This window comes from Lipophrys pholis (genome assembly GCF_963383615.2).
Source record: "Lipophrys pholis genome assembly, chromosome: 20".
In the NCBI taxonomy this organism is placed as follows: domain Eukaryota; kingdom Metazoa; phylum Chordata; class Actinopteri; order Blenniiformes; family Blenniidae; genus Lipophrys; species Lipophrys pholis.
In genome coordinates, this window is record NC_137648.1 from 3,022,814 (window position 1) to 3,029,571 (window position 6,758).

The 6,758-nt window shown below is 45.4% G+C and overlaps 1 protein-coding gene across 1 annotated transcript in view; it reads right to left on the reverse strand.

The window, feature by feature from the left end:
• LOC308125735 (cadherin-12-like) overlaps positions 1 to 4,942 on the reverse strand; it is a 160,091-nt gene extending 155,149 nt beyond the window's left edge. Inside the window, exon 1 of the mRNA XM_080489695.1 lies at positions 4,449 to 4,942. The gene's annotated coding sequence lies outside the window, so the exon portion shown is untranslated. The remainder of the gene's footprint in view (positions 1 to 4,448) is intronic.
• Positions 4,943 to 6,758: the final 1,816 nt, after the last annotated feature.

The window sequence follows — 6,758 nt, forward strand, 5'->3', positions numbered from 1 at the left end:
AGACAACACGCAGGTTTACCACAGGGAAGGTTACAAGCGCTCGCTTTCCAGAAAAAGCATCAGCATCAGTGGGCTGCAGAAGCTGTGAGGTTTTTTTTACCTCTGCAGGGTTTTTTTGTTGTTTTTTTTCCCACCGCAGAATGGAAGAAGCAGCCGTGTCGCCGAGCCTTGACAAACGAACACGGCCAAATCCATATAAATAATTGCTAAGTGGAGTGAAGAGGAGTCGGCCATCATTCAGAGCAGGGGCCCCGCAATATCTCCGGCAGATTGAGAGTCATCCATCACGGCGAGACTTTAATTCTCCATGTTTAGGACTCTTGCTGATGATTTGTCTGGGAGCCGGGCAGAGCCGGGCCTCAGAGGTCTGCAGGAGGGCTCGACTGTGGGAGGAACAGTCGGAGCCGCGATCGGCCTAAAGGCTGCAGACGGAGCGAACCAAACCCACCTTCTGATTAGCATTCAGACGCCTGCAGTCGGAGGAGGCACCAGTCTGACAGCTCAGCTTATTTCTGGAGCTTCGGCGGGGCAGATTGTCTCTCGCAGACACTCGGACACACCTCATTTAGAGCCGAACGATGTCAAAAATGAGTCAATTGAAAGGGGGGCGGAGATTGAAGAGCCCGAGGTAAAGAGAGTCCGGAGACTCCAAATAATCTCAAGTATCGATTCCGCTTAAGCCCCGAAGGCTCCTGATGGACACTTGCTTAAAAACACAGTGATAGGTGGCATATCCGTATGACTGATGGCCGCAGCGCTGCTAACGGTAAAAGGCCGCAGACGCGCCATAAATAACAGCTTGCCCTAATCAAACACCACCGCAGATGCCGAGGTATGATGACAGCTTAGTGCATGCACGCTGTAATTTACCACAATGCACTCAAGTCTCTCCATTAAACTCGGATGTGGAGCAGCAGTGCTTCGACTGTACTCCATACACTTATCCGCACTGCCGACGGATCTGATGGATCCGATGAACGTCAACTTTTATTCGTATTTTCAATCATGCAAAATCAGTGTGGAGGTGGGATTCCCTGGAGCGCACCAGAGGGGCTCTGGGTGATGCCTTTCCCCACCGATTTTTGTTCTTTCATTTTCTGAGAAAAACTTGGCTTTGAAAAACACACAGATTTCATTAAATTTCACTAAACAAACTAGATTTTGTTTCAGTTGCAAGAGAAATTAGTGGATGCAAGCAGGAGGAGTCCTGCTGGGTATGCTGTTCTTATTTAGGCCCTCTTTACAGTGCTTGGAAAACAAAACTTTTTGAAAACACAGTCTGGGGGAAACGCAACAATTCTGCAATGCAGCTACTGCACATGTGCAGTAGAACTATTGATTCCGGCTGTGGTAGCACCTCTGCACAATACCAGCAATGGCAGCCTCCAGAGTGTCATGACTCCCAGTACATTTTCTCCCGGGACCTTGGTAGTTTTTAAAGTTGAGAGTCACCTGGAATAGTAATTGAACTTGGAGGTTGGGGGCGTTCCAATGTGGCTCAAGTTCCATGAACCTGATGCAAAATTTAGTTTGAAATCAGATTCAAATGTTTTTTCATATTGTTAAAGGTCTCTCCAATAAATACAGACATTGTTTTTACTGATAATGTAATTGTTGACCAGATTGGAAGTATTAGACGATGAATTAATATTGGATCCATGAAATCGGTGCACATTTATCAAGGTGATCTTTGAAGGCATCTCTTCTAATCTAAAATTCTCTCTCGACATATTCCAGCCAATCTCAAAGTATGGGGAAACACAAAATAAACATAATTAAGTTTGCATGGTGCGACTCATCATCAATCACAGAAGAAATTCAGAAAACTTTAGAGGAGCATTGTGATTTCCTGGGGGTAAATGGTGCCTTGAATTAAATATTTATCATCTGAATTATTAAAATTTTCAGCCTTCAATCAGCGTAAAAGGGAAGGTCAATGAGGGAGTGTGTTCTTTCTTTATTTTAAAACATAAAGTGAACACATTGAATAATTCAGAGATAATAACATTGTATGATAAACATATTCAATCATCCAAAAATTTTAAAGGTTTTATGAGAGTGGTCAAGGGGAAATGGTGTTTTTGGTAAAAAATATTTCATTTTCTGATCGCGCTGGCGTGGTAGTGAGTTCTGGCTTCTCCCTTTAAAAGACATCAAATAAACATGTTTAATAATTAAAAAAACAAAGTCAGCATGGCACGACTGGAGTGAGTCTATCTTCTGAAGGCTTATCACCCAAAACATATCCGACTTTTTGATGGAGAAACTGTGGCTGGAAACGTTTTAAATCTTGTACGACGTGATGGGGCGCTGCCGCTTGTCCCTGAGCTGAACTTTGACCTCTGCTGTATGCAGAAGTTCCCCCCGGGTTAAACGCGCTCACTTCCTGAGCCGATCTCAATCCCCGCCGGGATCACTGTCATCACTTAATATACCTCAAGTATACTGCATGTCTCTTCATTTCTGCGCTCTAATGCAGTTATAATACCTGAGTGGTCGGTGGCTGCCTGCCCTGAATGCTCATTTTTCTGCACAGTAGCCTCTGTGTACTCAAAGAGGTCCGGCTCCCTCTCTCTTCTCTCCGCCCTGTCTCTCTCTCGCTCTCTCTCTTTTTTTTTTTCCTGTGGAAGTGGACTCCTCACAGCGTAATTTGATTATTCCAAAGCAGGTGTTTTCAGCTGAATGCTGATAAGAGGACTCTCTGCCTCTGACACTATGGCGGGTTACATTAGCTGTGCTTAAAGTAGTGGAAGGCTTATTTCTTTATCTAATCGCTAAGTGAGCGAGGACGGGATCGACTTTGAGAAGCTCGTGCAGGAATTCACAAGATTTTCTATTTTTTTTTTTTTTCCTCTTTGAGTGAGACTGTTGCTGAGAATAGGAAGTACTGCGATGTGGACTTGTTCCTGCAAGAATATATCACAAATATATCACGATTTTAAAATGCACGATACATATATTGGAAAAGATTGACTTGGCTGCGATGAAAACTTGGATTTTACATGCTGAATAAAAGTGTGATTAATTACAAAAACTGCATTTCAAAAGCTGAAAAGTCAAGGTTTTTTTCTCCAAAATACAGCGACAAACTGCTCTGCTTTTAACATATGTTGGTGGGAACTCCAGATGCACATGTGTCGAGGCAAAAATAAGAAATGAAAACAGATTCAGGCATAATTTAGAGGCTGTTAATTGGAACACATCTGAAGGCACGGAGACGATAAAATACACGCTTAATTGTTAAGATTTCCTGCGAAACGCATCATTACTGCAATACTTGATGGCAGTATTTCGTTTTAACAGTAACGTCACAGCTTTTGTAAACGACGTGTATGAGAGCACTGATAATATCTCCCGTTATTGCAATATCGCTCGTAGATCTAATCTCGTGCGGCACTAATAATCACACACTCGCCTCAGAAAGTCCAGGAAGTTGATTACGATCATGTTTTCTGCCAGTTGCCCACAATCAACGTACACTTCTTGCGAGAGATGCAAATTAGAAGCAATTACAACTCGCAGAGAGGCTGCTGATGTAACAATCGCATGTAAGAAGTCCAGTGCAGATGTAGAGCAGCATGGCTTCAGGATGTCTTCCTCCTCCTCCGCCTCATCTTCCTCCTCCTCGTTGTGGCTCGTCCCAGTCAGCATCTGCTGTGATCCCCAGTTTCTCAGCAAATCAGATTGTGTCAAAGCCTCTCAGATATCCACTCAGATTCTTCCCTCTAATCCCTCTCCACACCGCCACAGCCGTGCCGGCCACTAATAATGTTGCCGATGTACACAGTGTCCAAACAAAGAGGACGTAATCCCCCCCCCCCCCCCCCCAGCCTGTGATTGAGCCATCAAGACCTTGTGCGCTCTTTACTCTCCACTGGAAAACACTTTGACCACCTCTGCACTGTGTGAACAGATGCAGACACATCTGTTCCACTTAAACCAGATGCCACCAGGCTGTCCTTGAGGCTGCGTTACCTACAAAATCATACCTCCTCGGGTTTTTTTTTTTTTTTTTGGCATCATCTGTAGTTTTGTTGCAGAGATCAACTCACCAAACATCACTTGACATGCAACACCGAGCACTCCCCCACCAGGGAGAAATGAGAGCTGCGTAAGCTTTCACATGCAGATGATGTGGAATATAATCTACAAATGAGGTCAGCACGTTGCCTAAGAAGTGTCCATAATTGACACTTGCAGAATTTGACGTCAGGAAGCGCGCGGCGCGTACTCTGAAGCGGCGTTAACAAGAGGAGTCAAGGGCACAGCCGAGGCTCCTTTCATCACACTTAACCAGCTGTTGGAGAAGAAGTGTTTCACCAAGGGGGAATAATCCCAGCAACTTCATCAAATCTGCTCTCCTTGAACCGACAAGTCGGGCAGAAAAGTGTCGGAGAAGGAATGGTGAAGTAGTGAGTAAGAATAGCTCAAAGGGAACATGCCCTTACCTTCAGCGGGAACTTTGGAGCGGGGACGCAGCCAGTTTAATCCCAATTCTCACTGAATCAAACTGTCTTCCCACCTCGAAGCCGACGCTCTCTCCCCTCTTTCAATTCCCTCTCTTCCCTCTCTGCTGCTCCTCGGTCATTATCCTGCTCTCTCTCTCTTTTTTTTTTCCCCCCTCCGCTTTCTACTCGGCGTGTACAGTTTGAGAGCAGATGCTCGCCGGCAGCTTCGGTACGAACCGGAGGAAAACGCAGGAGCAGAGTGGAGAGTGTCCGTGTGCTTGTACGGAAAGACGATGGGAGCGAGAGCGAGCGAGCGAGGGAGGGAGTGAGAGAGAGAGAGTCAGCAGCCAAGTGAGAGAAAGACGCTCGTGTGTGTGCGTGCATCGGAGAGTGAGGAAGAGTGTGTGAAGGAGAGAGAGAGAGAGAGAGAGAGAGAGAGAGAGAGAGAGAGAGAGAGGCTTCAGCCACTGCTGTGATTGCATTGGCGTAAGACAGTCGCGCACCCCCCCCCCAACACCATTCGTGTCCCATGAGCACTGACGGGGATCTTCATCATCAAGCAGATTACAGCCAACTAGCAGGCAGTCCCCCCCCCACCCCCACCCCCCCCAAAACATCCCCCAGTGACACACACTCAGTGAGAAGCAGTGGAGTATGTGTGCAGTGGTCACCGGGGATATTCTAATCAGAGTGACGCCTCCTTTTGTCCGGAGCTCCTGCAGTCGCCGATCCTTCCCGATTCCAACTGGAATCAAGTTGTCCCTCTTTGAGGCCCGGAGCGACATAATTAATCCCTGCTTAGAGGGAGGGGGGCGGGGGTTGTTTCACAGGAGGGAACGGTGGAGCTGCGGGGGTGACTGATTGACAGCTGAGCTGCTGCTGCGCCAAGAGGATGTAGTGTAAACAAAGTTCTTAACCAAAGCTTCTCCGGTTCACCTGCTCGGATCGAGCCTGTGTGAGACGACCGTCGTCCAGCAGAACCTGGCGGCCAAAACCAAAGTGTCTCCGCAGTTTTATTTTCCAGGTAGTCTTCGTTCAAATCTGAGCTCCTGACACCTAAAACCATTTTAATCTTGTTTCAGTCAACAGCGGCGAAATTCAAGTTACAACATGAAACTTGCCCAAAACCTACCTTAAAATCATTTTATAGTTTGTGTAAAACCCGAATGAAAAAAAGGGATTCAAACCAGTTTAAAGCGTATTTAGATGAAGCCTGCAAACCTTCCCTAAACCAGACTGAAACCAGTTTAAACCAGGCAAAAATCAGGATTAAAATCCTGTTCATCACAACATCTGCTACCATAATTATGCAGATGACACACATCTCTATATATCAGTGTCAGTGAAGGGGTTAATAAGTGGATGTGTCAAATTAAATCCTGGCGGAGGAGGGTCAGGATTAATATCTAGGATAAATATATTATTTCTATATATTTGCACTAGTTTGAACAGTGCGTTTATGCATATGATTGATGATCACGTAAAAGTGTATTGAAGACTGAAAACAAATTTAAAAATTACACAGAAACGTGACAAAAAGTACAAATCTGAAAAATTGGAATCTCTAATTTCTTCTCTATTCTTTCAGTTTCCCCTTTAAAAAACATGGCAAAGTGTTGTGTTTCATTCTTTTTTCTTTATTCATATATAATATCAAATCGATCAAAATGTTTTGTACTGGTATGTATTTGAACTTAATTATTATTTCAACCGTTCAAAGTCACACTAAGGTCTGAAAATCCGGGATATTTTGATTTGAGGAAAATAGAAGCACGGTTGCATTAGAATCTTCGGTTTGATGCCAGGTTTAGGAGTATGGCTTTTCTCTTTTTAGTTTGCATATTCTCCCCGTGCATGTGCAGGTTTTCTGGAGGTGGAGTTTACACGTTCTGCTTCTCCAGGTGTAGGTTCTCTATAGGTGGAGTTTGCATTTTCTCCATGTGCATGAGGTGGGGTTTGCATGTTCTCCCTGAGCGTCTGCAGGACGGCGGTGGAGGCGGAGTTTGCATGTCCTTCCGCTGCATGCGCAATGGAATTTGGCTGAGCTCCAGATCAGGATTGGCTGCAGGAAGTGGATCCCATGTGGTGTAATGGTGGCGCATTAGAAGTGATTCGGATCTGGAACCTCTCCAGTAAACGTAGTCTGCTGCGGCTGACTTCCTCCTAACGATACGCCCCACCTCGCGACATGAACAATTGCTTTTCTGCCCCGGGGATGTTTGTTTTTGCTATCAGGGTCTGACAGCTGAGGGTCCCACATCATTTATTTTCTGCCGCTTAAACATCTTAAATCGACTCTGTGCGGAAGGA